This window comes from Macrotis lagotis, chromosome X, assembly GCF_037893015.1.
Source record: "Macrotis lagotis isolate mMagLag1 chromosome X, bilby.v1.9.chrom.fasta, whole genome shotgun sequence".
Classification (NCBI taxonomy): Eukaryota; Metazoa; Chordata; class Mammalia; order Peramelemorphia; family Peramelidae; genus Macrotis; species Macrotis lagotis.
Window position 1 is genome coordinate 609390383 of NC_133666.1, and position 23967 is coordinate 609414349.

Consider the following 23967-nt stretch of genomic DNA (forward strand, 5'->3'; position numbering starts at 1 on the left):
AGGAGGGAAATGAGTAGGAGAAAAGGGGAAGCCTGTGTACTCAGTATATTTTAGACCACTTTATAACTTCTGTCCCATAAAAAGATCAATAATTTGACTGTATGTGTGGGAGGGGCATTAAAACTTCTACACATAAATTTCTAATGAAAAATAGAATAGGACTATACATCATCAGAGAAGCATATAAAAAGCTATAAGAAGACTTTAGATATCCTTATGGATTTCATAGCAGAGATAATATTTAATCTAGATTTTAAAAAGGGCAAGACTTTGCCTCCCCATCTACATCTCTTAACCAACTTTTTGTTTCTTTTGTTTGGTTTGCTTTAATCATTGATGGGTATTCTGAAGATGCTACATGGAGTTCACATTGATATAGCCTTTTTTAATATGCCATGAACTATGTTGAGAATGCAGAGATAAAACACGCAAACAAAAAACAAATAATCCATATTTCAGAGATACTTGTTTCTCATATCCCCTAAATTGTTTATTTATTTTGTATTTCAGTGTATATTTCTATCAGAACTTGTTGAATACACTAGAAAAAGTTAAGCTTCCTGAGGGTAGGGACTGTCACACTTATGTATTTGTTTCCCCAGTTGCTAGCACATCCTGGCAAATGGTAGGAACTTAATAGGGCAGGTAATATTGCAGTGAATAGAACACTGGGTGTGGAGTTAGCAAGGTCTCATCTCATCTTTAGTGTTGTGATCCTGGGCAAGTCAATTGGCCATGCTTGCCTCAGTTTCCTCACCTATAAAATAAGCTGAAGAAGGAAATCACAAACCACTCCAGTATCTCTGATAAGAAACCCCAAAAGGGGGTCAAAGTCAGACACTGAATGAAAAACAACTTAACAACAACGACGAACTCAATAAATTCTTGTTAATCGTTTCCACTGAGGTAAACAACTTATATACAGATAGACATGTGTTTATTCAAACTAAATACAAAAATACAAAATAATGCAAAGTAAAACAAAATTAAAATCATAGTAATTTGTTTTGGGGGAAAGTCTGACAATTTGGTGGGGGGAGAATGAAGAAAAGCCTTGTATAATAGGAAACATGGCACTATGACAAGGCCACTGAATTTAGAGTCAAGATGATCTGAATTCACAACCTATTTCAAACATCTACTAGCTGTTTAAGTCAGAAGAAATTATTTACCTTCTTTGTGCCTCATTTTCCTCATTTGTGAAATGAAAGGGTAAAACTCAATATCTTCTAAGATCTGTTCCAGTTCTAAATCTGTGATATAAAGATCTGCTGTCACTTAAAATGAGTTTTGAAAAAGGGTAGGATTCTGAGACACAGATGTGAGAAAGGAAGTTTTAAGGACATGAAGAATGCCCAAAGACCTAGAGGAAAGAGATGGGACACCCATTCAATTCAGAGACTAGCAAGTGGATCAGTTTGAGAACAGTGACTCAATAATTATTTGGATCTTTGAGAATGCCCTCACCTTATATTTCATTAGAACATTTCCCCTTTCTTTACCTATCCAAAGCCTATATTTCCTTATTCTTCTAATTATTTCTATTGTTTAATTGTTTCAGTCATGTTCAACTCCTTTGAGACCTCATTTGGAATTTTCGTGACACAGGTACTGGAGTGGTTTACTATTTGCCTCTCCAGTTCATTTTACAGATGAAGAAACTGAGGCAAACAAGAAAATGTATCTTGCCCTGGGTCATAAAGCTAGTAGTGTAGTTAAGAAAGCATTGTTTTTAGCACCAGAAGACAGAATATTACAGTGGGGAAAGTGATGAATTAGCAGTCAGAGGTCCTGGGTTTGAATCAACCCTTCAGCATTTATATCCTATGAGACCTGAAGCAAGTTAGTAAACTTTTCATTTTCCTCAGCAGTAAAATGAAGAAGTTGAACTTGATTTCTAAGACCCTTCTTGTTCCAAGTCTATGAATTTCAGGTTTAAAAGCTACCTCTTATTTTCACTAGCTCTGATTATCACACTGGGCAAAATTGCTTAACCTTTCCCAGTTTTCTCATGATTAGGGGAAAGGAAGAGACAAGAAATGGATCAGAGGAGAGAAAAGAGAAATTCATTTAAGTTTAACAAATATTTGTTTAGGACCCTCAATGTGCCTGACTCAGTCCTAGGCTACACTTTGGGGGGGATAGAAATAAATTTGATGGTCCTATTTTCATGGAGCATAGACTAGATGAGAGTGTGAGACAGTCTTGGATCTTGGCCAATTTGTAGGAGAGGGGAAGTCTTGTTAGTGACAGCTTGTTATCCAACTGGAATCTCCCTACTGATACAACTTGATTCATCGTTTCTCACTTTCCCTAACCCCCACTTTCCCTCAATAATTAGTGCCAAGGATGGACAAGGAAGTGATGGCTCCATGCCACACAACCACCAGTGTCATTGATTTTAATTAGCTATACAGGGATTTGTGTCAATATCAAACAAAAGAAGAAACCCTTTAGGGTTAGTGCCAGGAACCAAAAAGGAAATCAAATATTTATGTGATTTATTGCATGATCTGGTGTTCAGTTCACTGGTACAGAAATGTGAACAGTATTTATCATATTGGTATTAATTATCTTTCCAAGGGATAGAAATGATAAGGTAGACAACTTCATCTAAAACCACCAGGGCCAGATTTTTTTCCCCTTTTATTTCTCTTCCTTTTTGGATTGTACTTCAATATTATTCATACTTTCTATCACAATTGAAAAAGTAAGTGGTCAGCAGTTTTGTTCTTTTTTTATTGTTCATCCATTGATTCAAATTTCTAAATAAAAGACTTTCATTTAATTCATTCTTTTACTCAACTAACATTATTAAGTACCTAGTAAGTTTGAGGCAATCCATCAAAAATGGACAAATATGTATTAAGTACCTACTATGTGCCAGACATTGTTCTGTGCTAAAGTTACAAAAATAGCAAAAGATACTCCTTGCCCTCAGAAGTGGTTACAATCTAAGGAGGAGGGAGGCAATATACAAAGCTAGCTAAAAACAGGATACATTGAAAATAATGAACAGAATGGTGTGAGGGATACATAAACAAAATGAAAAGCATCTGTCTTCAAAAATCTTATATTCTGAAAGAATAGTTAGGAATAGGGACTTAGTCTGTGATTTTCAGTAGTATAGAAAATTACCAGGTACTAAAACTCCTTCTACCAAGGAAGGTCAATACCTTCTCTGCAGCTTCTAATTTTAGAGAGCTGGCTTTGTGTTGCTTTTTGGGGGTTTTTTCAGTCATTTTCAACTTTTTGGGACCTGTTTCAGGGATTTGCTTGGCAACATACTGGAATGTATGCCATTTCCTTTTCTAGGTCATTTTACAGAAGAAGAAACTGAGCCAAATAGATAGGGTGAAGTGCCTTGCCCAGGCTCATAAAACTAGTAAATATCTGAGTACAGATTTGATTGAACTCAGGAAAATGAGTCTTCTTGACCCCAAGACTAACTACTATTCCACCCATTGTACCATCTAGCTGGCCAAGAGAGCTGTCTAGTAACTGAGAAAGTGAACTGACTTGCCCAGAATCTTGCAGCCAGGGTGAGTGAGATGGAAGACTCTTATTCAGGTCTTCCTGGCTCCAAAACATGCTCTCTACTCACAATATTCAAGAGTATGCTGAAACCAGCCTCAAATCAGCTTAGAAATCTGATTATTAAGCTTTCAGTATCAACCTTTATTCTTTCAAAATCTTCAAATTTTATATAACAAGGCTTGCTTTGTTATTTTTCATTGTCTAGACTTGAGAAAAAGATAGAAAAAATATTTAAAATGCAGATTAAACTTGTGTGCATTGTACATATTAATTTTCCTCCACAGAGTCAGTTTGTAAACATTTACCAGTACACTCTGATACAATGTATCATCTAGAGACAATAAGAAACTGAGAATTAAATACATGATAATTTGAGAAGGTCCAAAAAGGCCAAGAGGAAGAGACTGCATTTGAGTCAAGGAGGAGGGAGAGAATTTAAGGTATGGCAGTGGTCTTTGGAGAGGCATGGAGGTAGAAAGAAAGTAGCTCAATCTGACTAGAACTTAGAAATTATGAAGTAGAATTATAAGAGAAACTGATCTAGAAAGATGGTCTTATAGATATAGTATAAAGGCCACTGAGAGCCCCACTCAGAAATTTAATTTCAAGATTACATTAAATTACTTAAGCTTTTTCCATGGTATAGTGATATGGTCAACCATCCACTTCAGGAATAAAGTACTAGGGAAAAGACTTGATTCAATTAAGAAGCAATTGATATAGTTGAAGTAAGAATTAATGAGCTCCTGAACTGGGACAATGATCATGTGAGTGTTGAGGAGATTTCTGTCTCCCCACCATATATGCTCTTTCAGTATTTAAGACTTTCCCCATCAAGATCTGAAACCCCAATATCTGTGCTTTACTCTGTGAATACAGAAGCCCTGGGAAGCATATACTTACAACTGTTATGAGTTATAAACTTTTTAATGATGACATGACATCTTATTTGTCAAAAATACATATAATATATCTCCAAAGTAATAATATCAGACATTTAATAGGTTTCTTAGCCCTTTGGCTATTATTGAGTCATTAAATCTTCACAACAACCCTTTGAAGTGAGGGCAAGGGTTATTCTATTTAAAAGACAGGTAAACTATATTCCTGAAAACATAAACTACTCTAGTGAAGCTTCTGGGAAATAAATTTCAGTGAAATTATATTATAAAGCACCATATTCTTAACATAGATATATGATTTGAATGTTAAAAGTCAAGGCATTAAACTCAAAGGAGAAGGAGATCTGATACATTTCATAATTGTGACTAGGTAGCGATTTATGGATCAAGCAATGGATAGAAAACAATCACAAAAGTAAAATAAGTGATTTTAATTATATAAAATTAAAAAATGTTTGTTAAACAAAACTAATATTAATAGGTTATAAAATAAATATGATAAATGTGAAAGAAAATCTTTGCTATATATATATATATATATATATATATATATATGTATATATATATATATATATATACAATCTTTAATGAGGGTCTAATGTAAGGAATATTTTTGTGTATGTTTACAAAACCAAGAACAATTCCTTCAGTGTTCAAGTGTTCAAAAAATGAGTAATCATAATAATTTAAACTATTACAAACATTTGATTGATATTTTATTTTTCCATTTACATGCTATGAAAGTTTTTTCAACATTTATCTACTTGTATGTTTGTTACACAATTTTCTTCCACCATCCCTTCCTATCCTCCTCCTTTAACAGCAAATAGTCTAGTGACTATTTTATATGTACATTTGTATTTAACATGTTTATACAGTAGTCATTTTGTGTATGAGGAAATAGAACTAAGGGAAAAGAAAGAAAATGATGAGATAGGAAGAAAAACATAAGAGAAAATTTTAAAATTTGAAGCTAGTGTTAATTCAGATTCTATGGATTTTTTATTTTTTTTTTGTCTGGATATGGATGATATTGTCTGAAACATATCTCCCAGGGTTGTCCTAGATCTCTGAACTGCTGAGAGGAGCTGCATCCATCATAGTTGATCAGCTCACAAATTCCCTTGCTTCTATTCACTTCAATCAGCATTAGTTCCTATAATTCTTTCCATTCTTTTTTAGAGTCTGACCATTTATGGTTTCTTATAGAACAATAATACTCCATTGCATTCACATGCCATAACCTGTTCAGTCATTCCCCGATTGATTAGGAATTCTCACAATTTCCAATTCTTTGCCACTACAAAAAGAGCTACTTACAAATATCTTTGGATATGTGGCATTTTCCCCATTTTTTATGATTTCTTCTGAATATAGGTCTAGTATTAGTAAAGTTGGGTTCTATTTGTAAATATGAAACAAATATTGCTCCCAATCAATAATGACAAAAGAAATACAGATCAACTCTGCATTTTTACCATATATCAAATTAACAAAGATGAACCAAGTATGTGGTAGACAATGTTGGAAAGTGCTGCAGAAACATAGACACAAAAATACACTGTTGGTGCAACAGTGAATTAATCTCAAAATTCTGGAAAGTAATTTGGAATTATGTGGGGGGGGAGTGACTAGATATCCCTTGATCCAAAGTTGAAAGATATGCAAGTCACAAATTCCAAGGAAGACAAAACCAGAAAGATCTCATAAACCCCCAAAATATTTATAGTAGCACTTTTTTGTGAAAACTGAAAAAAATAGATGTCAGTATCATGGAATGACTATGACTATATGAAATTGATGAACTTAAGAATGAGAATGGAAGTGAAGGGGCAAACTGAGGACTATTTATCATTTGAGGAAGGGGCAAAATAATGCTATGATATACTTTGTGTACAATATGATTTTATATACAAGGATTTTATCAGTGAAAATGTGTGGTAGAAAAAAGTTTGATCAGAGGGATTTAGCATCAGAGGGGCTAGATTCAAAGTCTAGTTCTGCTCCTTATTACTTTTATAACATTGAGCAATCATTCCTTGGTTTACTAATCTGTAAAAAGGTCTGAGGAGAAAGTGAATGAACTGTAGAATCTAAGGTTCCTTTCAGCTCTAACATTCTCTTATTTCATGAGCAATTGGAGACTGTGACTATTTATAAAGACAGAATAAGCTTCATTAGGTTTTCTAGGGTTGACTAATATTTGTGACTTTCCTTTTGTGGTTCTGTGGCATGTGATAGAATGTGAGGTTTGAAATTTATAAAATGGTCCATTTTCTACTGTTAAAGTTACCTTCTCCCTCCATCACCCCTGACCAAGATGTGGGTGATGTTTTGCCAAAAGTAAGGTGAAAAATCTGTATACTGGACTCGTGGATATTTGAGTAGAGGAGAAGAAGTAACAGTGTCCTGGCATTTTCAAAGTAATCTTTTTTTAGACTTTCTGGGGAATCACACTTAATGATTTGAGTGATTTTAAGTGTTGAGAAATTATGTCATATTTTAGTATATGAACCATAGAATCATAGCATTTTTGCCATGAAAGGTACCTCAGAGGGCATCCAGGACACTTCTAAGCAGAAATCCTCTCTGTAGCACCCTTGGTCCTTATGGTTAGTGGGGTACACTGTCCCCAAGTTTCCAAAGCCTCCTAAGGCAATTATTCCACTTTTTAAATAACTCAAATTATTGAAAGATTTTTATTTATATCTGTGGAATCTATGGAAATTTTTATATCTCTGGAAGTTTTTACCCATTCAATTCAACTCAATAAATATTTATTAAGTTCTTATTATGTAATAGGTGCTTTGCTAAGAGCTGGTATACAAAAAAGAGACAAAAGACAGTTCCTGCCCTCAAGTTGCTTAAAACCTAATAGGGGAGATAACAAGCAAACAAACAAACATGCACTGAGTAAATTAATAACTGGGCAAATAGGAAATAATTAACAGATAAAGGCTGAGGAAAATTTTCTGTTAGATATGGGATTTTAGTGGGAATTTAAAGGAAGTAAGGGAGGTAAATAGTCAGGGTAAAAAAAAATGATACCATTCTAATCTTGGAGGAGACAGCCAGAGAAAAATACCTGCTCCTACTTCTATATTCTAGATCTACAAAAAAACAACCCAAACCCATTAACACATAACTATCCTTCTGATACCCAAAAGAAGAAATCATTCCTCTATTCTTCTCTTAGGCTACCTGGATTCTTTTAAACTCATTTTCAGATTGCAGTGTCATCATTACACTCACTATTTTGCTAGACATCCTCCAGAAATATTCCAGTGGGTCAAATATCCTTCCTAAAATTTGTACTTTATGAAATTAGATTTGTTATAAGCATTTACTCAATGTTTTTTTGACTGAAGTGGAGTGTGCTGGATTATAATCCTGACTTTATCATTCTTTCACTATGTGGAGGTGGGCAAGTCATTTTACCTAAACAAGCCTCAGTTTTCCTCATTAGTAAAATAGAAGTTGTAATACTTTCACTCCCACCACATGATATTGTTTTGGATACCAGATAGTTAATGTATATACCATGTCCTCCTAGATGAATAATGAAATATATGTGAGGGAGCTCAGACTATCTAAACTGAATCACAGATATGCCACTCAAGTTTCCTCAATAAGTCTGGTACCAAGATGTATCAATCCAAGGGGCAAACCAGTCCAACTTTGAGCAGGTCAGAGTTTCTATTTGATCAGTCATGGTATGAGATCTATGAATATGAACTTGAACAAGTGAAAATAATTCTTAAAAAATTTTTGAAAAGGTCAATTTTATGTCTGAACAATTGGGCCAGAGTTCTATCTATGGTGATGATCCAGTTCTAGTGAAATTTATTTGTTAAATTCTCAAAGATATTTAGGGAGAGTTGTATTTAGAATTAGGATTTGATTAAGGAGGGGTTTTAGTTTTTCAGCTTTGACATGTTGAACATTTTTCTAACATTTCTTTGAATAATCTGCATCAATTAATAAGACAGGAATCATTATGTTTGACATTTCTCTAAATTTTGTGTTCACTGACCTGGTCTTATTTCACTGCTGTAAAACCTTCAGTTTCAGTAGCCATTTTTTTTTACATATCAGTGTACTCCTCTGAGTTCTTGCAAATGTCCATAAGGAGTTTGTAGTTTCCACTCTTAACTGTTTCATAGAACCCACAATAATAAAAATAATTATCACATAGAAACCACAATAATAAAAATAGTGTCATCAAAGAATGCTATTCCCTCATATGTTTTATGGGACATGGCCTCTATGTTACTTGAATTGTGTATGTTTAGCCCAGTAAACAGCCCAGGTTACACAAATATTTGTATATCCTTCTAAAGTTTGTAAAGGACTTTACAAATATTTTCTCATTTAATCCTCACAACAATCCTGGGATGTAGTGCACTTTTATTGTGCCATTTTACACATGAGGAAGTTGAGGTAGACAGATACTTAATGTCTAGGTGTCTAGGGCAAGTTTCAAACTTAGGTCTTAATAATTCTAAGTCAAATGCTCTTTTTTGCTATACCAATTGGCTGCCACCCAGAAATTAATACATATCAGTTACTCTCATGAAGTTCAGTGTTGAGTATCTATCATCACCCCTTATTATCATTCTGCAGAGAGGTGCTTGAATGTTTTATAAGTAATTTTTCAAGTTCTTTTTTTTACTTGCTGATCCATCCCGTGTTCTGAGAACAACTATCAATTTTCTTTCTCCTTTTGGATGAGGAAGGGTTAATCTTTCTATTGTTGCTTTGTGTTGATGGGCTTTGTTTTGTTAATCCTGTCTGGATATATTTATTGTCAACTTGTTCTCATCTTTTTCAATGGATTTCAGACAGAAAAGGCCCTGGGGCAAGTCAACACCTTGCTATTATTCTTTTTTATTTAATGTTCTGAAGAATATTGCATGAGTAGGAAAAAAACTGCTTTTTGAAATGGAAAAAAAAGTGGAAAATGATCTCATTCTCTTTTAGGTTTACTGAAAGAATCTTTAGAACAATTCCAGGACAGACAGGAAGATGGGGATGAAATATACCTCAGCCTGTCCCTGTAGGATTTTTGATTTCTCTTGCTAGGGTTCTATTTTTCAAAGATTTTTGTTCCACATAGCTGGAACATCTATTAAAAACACATTATTCTCCAATTTACTCCTCCTCCTCCTCCTCCTCCTACCATTTTAACTTCACAGGAAATCTATCCCAGATCTTTTAGTCACTGCAAAGTTTTCTTCCTTGAGCTATAGAACTCTGGGGCACCATGTTGATTTCCCAGGCTAGGTTACAGAGACACAGGGAGATTTGAACAGCAGAGGGAGACTAGGATGCACATTTTAGGTCAGGATGGAAATCTTTAGCTGTGATGTTAAGCAGTAGCAACTTCTGTGAATTCTCCAAGTACACAAGAAATGACTTGAGCCTATAGCAGGAAGATAATTCCTTTTTTTTTTTCCCCGAGCTCTCAGTTCTGTGAAGAAGGTTCTTTGTTTATTGCTGTTTTTTTTTAAATAAAGGCATTGCCTAAATTCTGAGAAGTATAGCTCCTAAAGTGTATGGTAGGAAGTTTTATTTCCTTATTCAGAATTCTTATATTCTGGGAGTCTATTTGAATGTTGATGTTTTGGGGGGCTGGGAGTTGCCACAAACATTTAATATGCGGAGAATGGAGCAAAGAATACCCAAGCTGAACCTTATTATAACCTTGATTATTTGGAAAATGATTTCCCTGAAGGGAATTGCAAGTCTTTTCCTCTCCTATCTATTACCCTACTGGGACAACATATAGAAAATTGGAAAGGGTTGCTAGATGTGGCTTCAAGATTCATGGGTTTAAGTTTCAGCTCTGCAAATAACTTGTGAGGCTCTGGCAACATTACCTGACCTACCTGGGATATAGTTTCATATCTATATTTAATTTATTTTTATTCTATATTCTGAATCCATCACTTCTCTGTCAGGACTGTATTAATAAGTACCCTCAATTATAATTGATCATTGTGTTGATCAGAGGTCTTAAGTATTTTAAAGGTATTAGCTTTTACAATGTTGTTATTGTGGATTTTTTTCTGGATCTGCTCATTTCCCTCAGCATTGCTTTGTACAGATCTTCTCAGGTTTCTCTGAAACTGCGCATCATCAATTCTTATAGGAAAATAATATTTCATTCGTGTATATACCACAATCTATTCAATCATTCTCCAATCACTAATCACAGCCTCTATTTTCAGTTATTTGATGTCATTTAAAAAAAGAGTTGGTAAAATTTCTCTTGGAAATATGGGTCTTTTTCTTTGATTTCTTTGGTATTAAAAACCTTATTATGGTAGCACTAAGCCAAAGGGTATGCACAATTTAGTAACTTTAGAAGCATAGTCAAAATAGTTTTTCAGAATGGCTAGAACAATTCAAAACTGTACCAATAATACTTGGCAGCTGGGTGGTGAAGTGGGTAGAGAACCAGGTCCAAAGTTAGAAAGACTTTTCTTACTGAGTTCAAATCTTGCCTCAGACACTTACTAGCTATATGACCTTAGATAAATCACTTAACCCTAATTGCTTCAGGTTCCTTGTCTGTAAGAAAAGAACTAAGATGAAAATTGGCAAACTACTCCAGTAGTTTTACCAAGAAAATCCCAAATGTAATCATAGAATCTGAAGTGACTGAAGAACAACAAAACCAAAAATGCTTTAAAGTGATTCTTTTCCTGTAGTTCCACCCACATTTATCACTTTTCTTTTTTTGTCAACTTTGCCAATCAATCAAGTCTGAAGTAGAGCCTTAGAATTTCTTTAATTTATATTTCTCTAATTATTGGTGATTTGAAGCATTTTTCATGACTATTTAGATAATTTGGGTTTCTCTCTTAGAAAACTGACTTTATTTTACCTTTCATCACTAATCAATTAGGGAATGTCTCTTACTCCAAAATAATTGCATCAATTCCTTATATATATTTAAAAATGTAATCTTTAGAAATCTTTTCTTTACAATTTTAACTGCATGGCTTTTGTTTGTGTAAGAACTTTTTGGTTTTATGCAATCAATATTATCCATTTTATCTTCTGAGATCCACTCTATTCCTTTTTTAAAGATGAGTTTATCATAGATCTAACAGGTTATTCAATTTCCCTATATTTAAATGTACAGATTGTACTAGATGATCTCTAAGGTCCTTTTGTGTCCCAATTCCTATAATATCTGATTGGTTCTAAGTCTGACACTATTATGCATTCATTGAACAAATTTGGACTGTCATTTTCTTCTCTAGGTCTTAGTTTCCTTAGTTGCTTGGGGGATTAGACTAGATGTTCTCTAAGTCAAATCATCAATAAATATTTATTAAGTATCTACTATGTATCAAGCACTGTCCTAGGTGTTGGCAATACATGGGAAGGAAAAGAAAGCAAACAATTCCCTACTCTGATGGAGTTCACAGTCTAATGGGAGAGACAATGTGCAAACAATTGTGCACAAATGTGATATAGAAAGTGTAATTTGAAGATAATAAAGAGAGAGAAGGCACTGTAGAATTCAGGGCATCAGCAAAGTTTGAAATTGTTTTGGGGACTTGAAAGAAGTCAAAGAAAGGTGGCAATAGAAAGGAGCCCCATTGAGCTCCAAATCTTATGATCCCTATTGTCAGAAGAAAGGGCAAAATTAGCAGAAGGCAGTTTGATTATGACATAACTGACAAACAGCATAGATGATACTGACCACAAATGTGGAATTTACATCCAGACATATAATAGAATCATGGAATATCAGATCAAAGAAGGATTTCAGAACATAACATGTCTGGACTTGGAAGATAGAATATTTGACCATAATACCTTACACTTGGAAGGGATATTAGATGCCAATCTCCTTCTTTTACAGGTTAGAATATAGACTGAGACAGGAAAAATTACTTTCCTGAGGTCAATTTTCTGTATGTGGGAAGAGGGTTACATCTTCCACTTCTTGGTCGAGGTCTTAATAAAGAGGGGGGGGGATTTTGCAACTAAAGAAACCAAACCTCAAAAAATTCAAGTCAAAAACCATTTATAAAACACCTACTATATTGTGGGTACTGTGCTAATAGGTGAAGTTTAACATAATTTTATCATCAACAACAATAAGTAGAATTTACATACCACTTTAAGGTTTTGCATATTGCATCTCATTTGAGTCTCTCACAACAATTCCATAATGTAAGGGCTAAGATTGTCCCCATTTCACAGGTGAGGAAACTGAGTCTAAGACAAGAAGAGTGACTTGTTTAGTCCCATAGCTGGGATGTAAATTCAAGTTTTCCTGACTCCAGGCTCAACACTACCCCACTCTAAAAGCGCCAAAATGCTTCTTCATCATAAATTACCCCCTCAATATCAATGGGAGCAATAAAGAGGGAAGAGGTTGAGGGCAGAAGACAAAATTACAACACAATTATGTTGAAATGAGATGCTATTAATTAAAAAAGTGGTTGTCTAAATTAAGTAGCTCAGAGCCTATGCATCATGAAGTCCCAGAGACTAAGAGGCAGCTCATCACAACTTTTTGGCTACTGCATCACTTTCATCAGCACCGACAGAGTTGTTCCCCATTGCCAGCTTTTCAAAGAGCAGGGGATTGATTATTACTCAGGATCAAGCTGCATACACACTGACTGAGGTGGTTTAATGCAGACTTCTCTGAGCTCTAGGTCATTCCATGAAAGACAATAATACTTAGTAATAGCAATCCTCTTCCATCTGTGAAGCACACAAAATATTTTCTCATGTATTACATTTGATTCCCATAGGCAGACTTGAGAGAATGACAAGCTATAGAATGGTAGGGGTTGAGGGGAACTTAGAACATAGAATAGTAGAACATACTGCAAAGCACTTTAGAATTCATGCTATCTAACTCCATATCATGCAAATGAGAGACAGAGACAGAGACAGAAAGACAGAGACAAAGAAAGACAGACAGAGGCAAAAAAGAGACAGAGACAGAGACAGAGACAGAGACAGAGACAGAGACAGTCAGAGAAACACTGAGTCAGAGGACAAAAGAGAAACAAAGAGAGCAAAATAGAGAGACAGAGAGTGATAGAGAAACAGAGACAGAAGACAGAGAGGATACAAAGACAAAAACAGAGAGAGAGAGAGAGAGAGAGAGAGAGAGAGAGAGAGAGAGAGAAACTAGTAGTTTGATTTGAAATTTCTCAACCTTGATTTTCTCATCCATAAAGTAGGAAAGATAACATTTACTTCCCAGGGTTGTTGTGAGGATCAAATGAGATAATACATATAGAGCACTTTGCAAATGTTAAAGTGCTATATAAATACTAGCATATATATCTCTATTTAGAATTACATTTCTGTAGTTATATATAAATCTCCATCTCTTTATCTATTTATATAGCTATCCTTAAGTATACATACATAAATACTGCTAGTTCCCAGGTAGAAATACTTTCCCAGTCTTAGTTTTGTGGAATTTTTAAAGACTTGCATGGCATGACATTAATCACCACAGGTTTAAAGTGACTGAGATTGAATTGTCTTTCCTCTTGAATGCCAGTCACAGAATCCTGTTTACTGGGGAGAACTTTATGACAATAATTAAAAAAAACTCAGTTCAATCTATTTTCCTTTACTCTAATTGGGGATTTTATTATTGCTTCATTTACTGACAATGTCAGGGAATGAAAAAATTCTTCACCCAATTGTTTCATGCTGCTAATTGGGACTGAGTGTTTTATAATGGTGTTAGTATCTATAGGAAGAATTAGAAGGCAAAACAGTAAATATATATGCATAACTAATATAAATGGTCATAATAATAGTAGTCGCATTTATATAGCATTTTTTTTAAAGCAATCTTGGGCAAATTAAGTTTCTTGGTCCCCATTTTATAACTAAGGAAGCTGAGGATTATAAAAAGGAAGTAACTTATTGTAACAAGATAAGCAAGTGTCAGAAGCTGAACTTGAACTCAGGTCTAGTGTTCTTTTAGCCACACTTTATATTATATATGGAATTTGGACATCCAGGCAACAAAGGAATCTATGCCTAGAAGAAGAAGAAGGAAACTAGCTATAGAGTTGGACACACTTACAGGGAAATTTTCTGGTTTCCTGTGTTCAGCACTTGCCATTCATGATACTAACCTCACTGTCTATCAGCCTGAAAGCTATCTATGTGATTTGACAAGGCAATTATGATAGAGATGGAAAGCGTTATTGTTCTTAAGCATTGAACTAGTTCCATTAGAAACTAAGAAGCAGACCTCAAAACAACTGGTAGAAGTTACAGGAATTGTCTGATTAATTGGAGAGTAGATTCTTGTCCAGAACAATGTAATGAGCTTCCCTGGAGAAAAGTCATCCCAGCTTCAAGTACAGTCTAGATTACCTCCAGTAGAAGATGCACCAAAGCCTGGTACAATAAAAAAGATCATTGATCTTGAGAGAGGTCAAGTTGGAGTCTCAGATAAGAATTCCAATACTGACCCATTTTGGGTAAGTTTAGATCTCAATTTTATAAATGAAAAATGGCACATTTTGGTAAAATGTTGGACCTGGAGTCCAAAAACTCCAATATAAATGGACAAGTCACTTAAAATTAGTCAGGTCAAACTCAAATAGAATATGAGGTCACTATTGGTACATAAGGATCCTTTCAGGTTGGATACTGACTTAGTTTTAAATAGAATCTTATCTATGTCTTACTGTATTTTTATTTGTTTTGTTAAATGCTTCCCAAATAATTTTAATCTCATTCAGAATATTGTCAGGAGTATTGCATGTGGCAAGCCATCTAGCTACATGTTTGATACCTCTGATTTATCTGTAATTATTAATAATATACATATGATAATATATATACTCTATGAATCTTGTAATGGTAACTGTAAAAAAGTGCTTTGTAAACTTCAACATATGGAAATATGAAATGATATTTTATTAATTCTATCATATTATGTTTTGGTATGGTATTTTATGTCAGATTTGTAGTAGTAGTAGCAGTAGTAGTACTAGTAATAGTAGTAATGGTAGAAGTAGTAGTTACAGTAGTAGTAGCAGCATTAGCAACAGTAGTAGAAGTAGCAGCAATAGCAGCATCAGTGGTAGCAGCAGCAGTAGCAGTAACAGTGTAGTAGTAGTAGTAGTAGTAGTAGTAGTAGTAGTAGTACCAATATCATTATCTAATATCCTATAAAGTTCAGATAAAAGTATTTCTGAAAAATGTTGCTGAATCCAACAAGTTTTAAAAACTCCTTAACAAACATAAGGATAAATAGAATAGATAAATTTTTATTTAACAGATGCATTTTATTAAATTAAAGTATTAGGGTATGAACATATATTCTGTTATCTCACTGAGAACATCTAGGGTCATTCCAGGAGCAGACAGGCTGATGATTGTGAAGATAATCTGGGACTTTATTCCATTCCCATATGATTTTTTTAAATTCAACAATCTCTTTCTTTGGAGATTTTTTGTTTATTTATTTTATATTTTACAATAATCTTGTTGTGAGACTAATCCTAAACACCCCTCCCCCCAAAAAAGATGAGAAACCTGTACTTGGAGATCAAACTTTCTGTTCAACTCTGGTTGTTTCAATAGGAAAGCTTAAAAATCCCCTCTTTCATTTAAAGTCCATCTCTTCTCCTGAAAGAGGATGTTCACTTTTGCTGGTGGGTTCTCGGTTGTAAAACAAAATCCTATGCCTTCTGGTATATCTTATTCCAAGCCCTATGAGCCTTTAATGTAGATGCTGCCAGATCCTGTATAATCCTGACTATAGATCCATGGTAGTTGAATTGCTTGTTTGTGGCAGCTTTTAGTATTTTCTCTTTGACTTGGGAGTTTTGGAGTTTGGTTATACTATTCCTGGAAGTTTTCTTTTGGGATTTCTTTCAGAAGGTGATCAATGAACTCCCTCAATTTACATTTTATCCTCTGCTTCTAGAATCTCTGGGAAGTTTTGCTGTATTTCTTGAAAAATGAAGTCAAGGCTCTTTCCTGGTCATGACTTTCAAGTAGTCCAATAATTTTTAATTATTTCTTCTGCATTTGTATTCAAGGTCAGTTGTTTTTCCAAAGGGACATTTCATATTTTCTTCTAATTTTTTTTGGATATATTTTTATTTCTTCCTGAGTTCTCACAAAGTCATCAGCTTCCTTTAGTCCCATTCTGCCTTTGAAGGAGTTATTTTCTGCAGAGAGTTTTTTTTTATCTCCTTTTCCAGCTGGCCAATTCTACTTTTTTAAGGCATTCTTCTCCTATTTGCCTTTTTGTGTTGCTTTTGTCCATTTGGCCTAAACTGGTTTTTAATATGTTATTTTCTTCAGTATTTTTTTGTATTTCTTTCACCAAGTTGCTGACTTGGTTTTCATGATTTATCTGCATCACTCTCATTTCTCCTCCCAATTTTTCCTCTACCTCCCTTAATTGCTTTTCAAAGTCTTTTTTTGAGCTCATCCATAGCCTGAGACCATTTTCTATTTCTCTTGGAAGTTTTGGATATAGAAACTTTGATTTTCGTCTTCATCTGAGTGTGCATTTTGATCCTCCATGAGATCAGAATAATTTTCTATGGCCAGATTCTTCTTTTTCTGTTATTTGCTCATTTCCACAGCCTGTGACTGATTTATTGAACTTCCAAGGCTTGGGGGGGGGGGCAAGTCACAGGGACTTTAATTCCTCCAAAGTCTTGTGAGAGACTCTGACTGCTCTCTTGCCTGGGTTCAGGCCTTCCCCTCTGCCCTGGAGCTGTGATGATGGTCCCTGCTTGGCTATGGTGGTATTGTGGGGGCCCAGACTGCAACCTGAATCTGAGTGTGCGTAAACAGCTGAGTCCTGCCCCTGGGAGAGCAGAGACCTCTGCAGTCTCCCAGAACTCCCTTACCATCTGTGGGCTGAGAGCTCTGGAAGTGTTGGGTGACTCTGCCAATTCCTGCTGCAGCCACTGCAGGTTTTCACTAAAAGGCTGCTCTGAGGCCAGAGCTCTGCTCCACACTCACTCTGGTGCAGCAGGATTCTCTCACCATCCCTTCCAGCTGTCCTAGATGATCCCTGAGCCAAAAGGTCTAGAAACTGCTCCTGCCATGGACCCAGGTGCCCAGACTAGTTCTGCTGCGCTGAGGTTGTGCTGTGGCTTTTTTTAATCCCCTGGTCCTGGTAGAACAGACCTTTCCTGTTGGACTTCTAGGTTGTCTTGCACTGGGAATTTGTATCACTGTCTTTCTGTGGGTTCTACCCCCTCCAAATTTTGGCTAGCATTATAATTTGATGGCTTTTGGAGTTTTGGGGGGGAACTTCCCAATACCATCTTGGTTCCACCCTGCCATTCCCATATGATTTTGATTTCCTCAGTCAGGTCTCTGAATTATGAAATCTTATTTTTTTATAATGTAGTTTAGAAAATGTAAATATTTGATAGGATTCTATTATAGATTCTATTATAGTATTCTATTACAGAATCATATAATTTGAGAATTGGGATGGATTTTAAAGACTGGCAATTCTAACCCATATGCAAAAGCAATTTCCACCCTAAAATACTCAATGAGTAGTCATTCAGTCCCTATGAAAGATCTCTCATGAGTGGGAACTCTCAAGGATTCTAGACAATTAATTCTGCTTTGGGATATCTCTGTTCCTAAGTTTTCCCTGACACTGTGCCTGACATTAAATCTAAATTGTCTTCTCTGCAACATCCATTCACTGCTTCAGGTTTTGCCTTTTGGGGTCAAACAGGAGAAGTCATTTCTCTCTTTCACAGGATAACCTTTCAAAGCTGGTTATTTGAGTCTTTTTCTCCAAGCTAAAGATGTCCATTTCCTTTAGTCAATCTTCTTACAATATATGATTATTAAAAATATTTTTCTTAAATTTTCATGAACTAATGTTAGGTCTAAGTAATAGCAGTTTACATTTCTAAAAATAATAACAATAATCAAAGCTAGGTGAATGAGCTTATAATATATAATTATTCATATTAATGGACATGTTATTCATCTTCATACCTGAAGCATGAATCTCCTCATATCATTATAAATTTAGGACTGAAATTAGGAAGAGGAGGAAGAGATAATGTAGTTAAAGGGTTACTGAATGGCCAGGGGGTTGAAAAAAAGAATCTGGGAGGAATAAGGTGGGGGGAAAGTGCAAAGGTATGAGAGACAAACTTCACTTACCATGACTGGTCCTGCCTTTAGGCTCACAAAGATGGATGGGAAATGTTGCCTTTTCAACAATACCCATTCATCACTACGACCAGGTTGAGAGCTGGTTGGCTACATAGGAATTTTTTTTCCATAAACAAATATTTCGTTTATTTCTTAACAAGTTCTGAGCTGACTGTTTGGATACCGTTCTCAGAAATCTTTATGGTGCTCTTGGTGGGAAAGTACAGACAGGCTATAGAACTAGAAGACTATTCAGCAAACAGTCCAAACCATACATTTAAAAAAATTGAGAGAAAGATTATACCAGGTGACTTAGCTAGTCAGTGTAGAGGCATAGCCAAGACTTAAATCTATAACTATCAGTTTTGGAGTTCATTTTGGGTAGCACAGTTCCATAATTTTTGCCATCTACAAACATTAAGCACTTACTATGAATTAGACCTTTGCTACAGGATAGGTTCCTGTATAAATGCTGGAGAGAAATAAGTGACAAAAAGATACTACAGAATTCTCATCTTTTCTTGTCAGGAGATATTTGCTGAATGTCTAGCAATCAAATTTTTACTAGCAAACAAATTATATTACACTAAATGTCAAATGAGATACATAGGCAGTAAGTAATGGAGTTCAGAGTAGGAGTCATCAATGTGGTGGATTTGGGAGAGGGGGAGAAATTCCCAAAGAAAGCTTTATGGAATATATGAAAGATCTGAGGAAGGAGGAAAAAGAACTAGGCTAGTTACAATGAGATAATAATTTTTAGTTGGTATCCAACTACCCTGATTATTTTCCTTTCTTTTTTTTCTTTTTTTTAGGTTTTTTTCCAAGGCAAATGGGGTTAAGTGGCTTACCCAAGGCCACACAACTGGGTAATTTTTAAGTGTCTGAGTCTGGATTTGAACTCAGGTACTCCTAACTCCAGGACCGGTGCTCTATCCACTGTGCCACCTAGCTGCGCCATATTTTTCTTTCTTGTATCTTAATTTCTTACTCTCTAAAATGAGTGAGATTTACAATATGATTTCTAAAGTCCATTCTAATTATGATTCTAAGGTTTTGTCATAAAAATCATACAGGGGTTCAGATTCCACATAATCTGGTAATCCAGATTTAGCAGTGTCAAACACATATTATGTACTTAATAAATATGATGAAGAATTGATTAGATACTCCTCTAATATATCCCCATGCTGATCAAATGATGTCTGTCCTAGACCAGCTTACTCTTGTCTCTGTTTTTGATTGAATGGAAGGCCAAGTGACCTGAGGAAGCTATTTGTGTAATTATCAGATTGTTTAATATCATATAAATGAAAAATGACAAATGTTGGAGGGTTTGTGGGAAAAATAAGATTTTAATGTAGTAGTGCCAAAGTTATGAGCTGATGCAATCATTCTACCTAGCAATTTCAAACTGTGCCCCAAAGGTTATAAAACCATGCCTTCCCTTTGACCCAGTAATACTAGATCTGTATTCCAAAGATTTCTTTTTAAAAGAAAAGGACCTATATGCACAAACATATTTCAGCAGCTCTTTTGTTTTGGCAAAGAATTGGAAATTGAGGGGAATGCCCAGCTATTGGGGAAATGATTGGACACATTCTAGTATATGGCAATGATGGAATACTATGCTATAAGAAATTATGAGCAGAATACTCTCAGAAAAACCTGCAAAGACTAACATGAATTGATTCAAAGTGAAATGAACAGAACCAGAAGAACATTGTACACAGAAATAACAGTATTATACAATGATCAACTATGAATGGCTTAGCTATTCTCAGAAATAAATGATCTAAAACAATCATAATGGACTTATGAAAAATGCTATCAACCTTCAGAGAAAGAACTGATGTAGTCTGAATGCAGATAAAATCAAAATTTTTTTAACTTCGTTTTTCTTGTTGTTTCCCCCCAGGGGGACAGGGAGAGTTGTGTCTTCTCTCACAACATGACTAACATGAAAATATTTTCTATGATTTCACATACATATTAATTTGCTTGACTCCTCAAGAAGGGAGGGAGTCAGAAAATTTGGGCCACAAAATTTAAAAAAATATGAAAATTGCTTTTACATGTTAATGGAAAAAATAAAGTTTTACATCTCCAGAAAAAAGATATGTGTATATTATTAACCAACCCTCAACTCTTGTCTAAGTTTAAATAGTGCGCCACCTACTACTTGATCCACATTGAAATCTTATCAACTTTTCAAACTCAACTTTTCCACAAAAGTTCTTAAATGAGCTTTGCAAGATAAGACCAGTGGAGAGGAAACCAATTCAATGGGACTTGCCATCTAGTTGCTAACTAGTTACCACAAGTACTATTGACTTCCTCTAATTTCAGTTCCTTACCTTGGAGCAAAATACTGATTACTCCATTCTAGGAAGGATGAGGCCTCCTCCTTTCACTCTTCTGAACTCCCTGTGGAATTTCAACTTCTTTTATGTCTTAGAACAATTAAACAAACAACAAGAGAATTGTCATCTCAGATATATAGATATAAGTAGCTGACTTATTAAGAAGAAGTCTATAAATATAAAGGGGTCTTGTAAGATTAGGGACTCAATGCTCCCCCCCAACCCCCGCCCTTGACCTAAGAACTCTCCAAGATTTCAGCATGTTGATTTAAATATTGGACACAAATCCAAAGTCAACCCTGGAAATATTCTGAATCCTAATTCACACTCAACTTTCAGTCCAACCACTTTTGATCACTAAGGTAAGCCCTGATGACATTCCTTACTTCAGGAAGTTTTAGACGATCAATGCAGGGAAATGGATGGAAAAGCTCATTAGTACAAAGGAATGCTGACAACATACAGGAAGATTCACAGAAAAATCTACATTTAGTGGAACCAATTACATGTAGGATATACAAATTGAGCTTCAGTAGCAAGATATCCCTAGTGGTTGGACAGAAAATTCAGTGGAAAGAGGTTCTGGAATCTGAGGATATGAATTGAAATTCCAATTTTGCTGTTGACAATCTCTGTGCTTTTAGTCGTCACTTATCCTCATTGGGCCTCAGATTTCTCAACTAGAAAGTGAGGAAGTTGTACTAGATGACCTTAAGGTTTTCTTTAAATTGATTCTGGTTTCTTTAAGACTTACCTCAAATCCCTCCTTCAGCAAATGTTTTTATTCCTGATCCCCCTCCACTCTCCCCTGAATTCAAATGTTAGTTCCTTCTCTCTAAAATTACTCTGGGCAAGAATATTAGTAATTCTTTCACTTGGGACAAAATCAGTAATGGAGAGGCAGTTACAGTAGTTCAGAGGATAGTTGGGGGAGGGGGAGCATAATTTAGAATCAGATACCATTCTATCAGGGATTAAGGGAGAAAGAGATCATTATGGCAGGACCTTGGGAATGGTAGCTGATTACTTAGAGAGGAGTCAGCAGTTAAGACCTGAAAGAAATACCCCCTGAATTATGTTGTCCTAAGGCAGAACTCCATTTCCCCCATGCTTGTTATAGATCTGAAGATGCCTCGCAAAGACACCAAGCAAAGGACTTTTTAGACCTTAAAGTTCAGTAGAAATAAGAACGGGTTTGATTATGCATGTTTTGGAACTGGGGGACTTCCAACACATATTAATACAGAACGATATTTCTTATCATGCCTTTAAATCCCATTTTAAAGAGTGACATAAGCTGACTCTAGAGGGGATGAATAAGAGGCTCTCCAGTTTGTCTAAATGTAGCAACAATGCTCTGATGGTAACATATAGAACTCATTTGGGATTCAGGGAGCTCTCTGTCTACTACATCCTTAGAAGGGTGATATTTGTCAAGCCTAACCCCTGATTTTGATCAAATCCAGTTTTAATTGAGATTCTTCCGATGAAAGGAGACAGAATTGGAAATGCACAGTAACCACATCATTGGTATGAGTTGTTTCTGAGTCATTCCAATGTCTCCCCTCAATCCCCCCCCAATTCAAATCAGAAGATCTGGGTTAAGATGAGAGAAAATTCATCACATTATTCCTGGCCTAAGAAATGGAAAAATGAAGAAATAAAAGAAGGAATTCAGGGAGGAGGATTTCATTATACTTAGCCTTAGAAGGCAGACAATAGCTTTATGTCTAGAGATAAAAATGAAAGAAATTAGCAGCCCATTATAAAGGTTGAAATTAGAGATAGCCAGAAAAAAAAGGAATGAACTCTGTCTCAGGTTAGAGTGAGTTCCCTGTTGCTAGAGATGCTCAGAAGATTATAGTATTAGGAGAGATCAAGTAGATTATTGAGTTTAGCATCTTCATTTCACAGAGAAGGGTCAGAGAAGTTAAATGATAGCCTAAGACATACAGGTAGGAAGTGGAAGAGTCCAGAATTGAATCTAAAACTTCTGATTGCACCTCCATTCACTATGTCACAGTATCTCTGTAGTTTAGCTATTTAGCTGAGATGTTTCAGGTAGGAAATGGAGTAAATAACCTGAAAGAAATCTTTAGCATCTGAGATTCAGTGAAGGGAATGGATCAAAATTTGAACTGATTGAAACAGTAAATTTCAGGAATGGGATTGTGGTGGCCTCTATTTGGGGAAGGGGTAATCAGAATTTCACCAGACTATTCTTTTGGTTTCAACTGCTGTTGAGATTCTTTGAGAAATATTGAGTCCTCTTTCTTCCTTATTAATACATTAGAAATGAAACTATGAGGGAATCAGAACTATATATAGCCTGGGCTTGACTATTAATTCCCTTTGTTTCCTCAACCAAGTCTTTTCCAATTTAATAATAGGTAACATTTACAGTTGGGCCAGCAGAATGGCTCTGAATAAAGTGCTAGACCTGGAGTCAAGAAGATGTGAGTTCAAATTTAACTTTAGACACCTACTATTTGTGAGACTCTGGGCAAGTCATTTAACCCTGTTTGCCTCAGTTTCCTTATTTTAAATGAGTTGGACAAGGAAATAGCGACCCAGTCTGGTATCTTTGCCATGAAAACCCCATTAATAATATGGTTACAAAGAGACAGATACAACAAGTACAGCACTTATATTGCACTTTCATGTTTGCAAAATGTTATGCACCAATTACATTATCTGACTTTGATAACAACCCTGTGAGTAAGTGCTATTTACTGATACTATGAGTTTAACGACTTGTTCAAAATCACTAAGCTCCTTAGGATTCAAACTCAAGTCTTCATGACTCCAAGTTCAGTTCTCATGTTTCCTAGCTGTCCCTCTATTATTGAACCTCAGTTTCCTCTTGAGAATTTTAAGCTAGATAATGTCTTAGGTCCTTCTTATTCCTAATTTTCTATGTTCTAACATTCTAAATTAAATTTCATTTTCCTGTTCTAATATTCTGTTAATCATTAAATGTTTAAGGTTCTTTTATA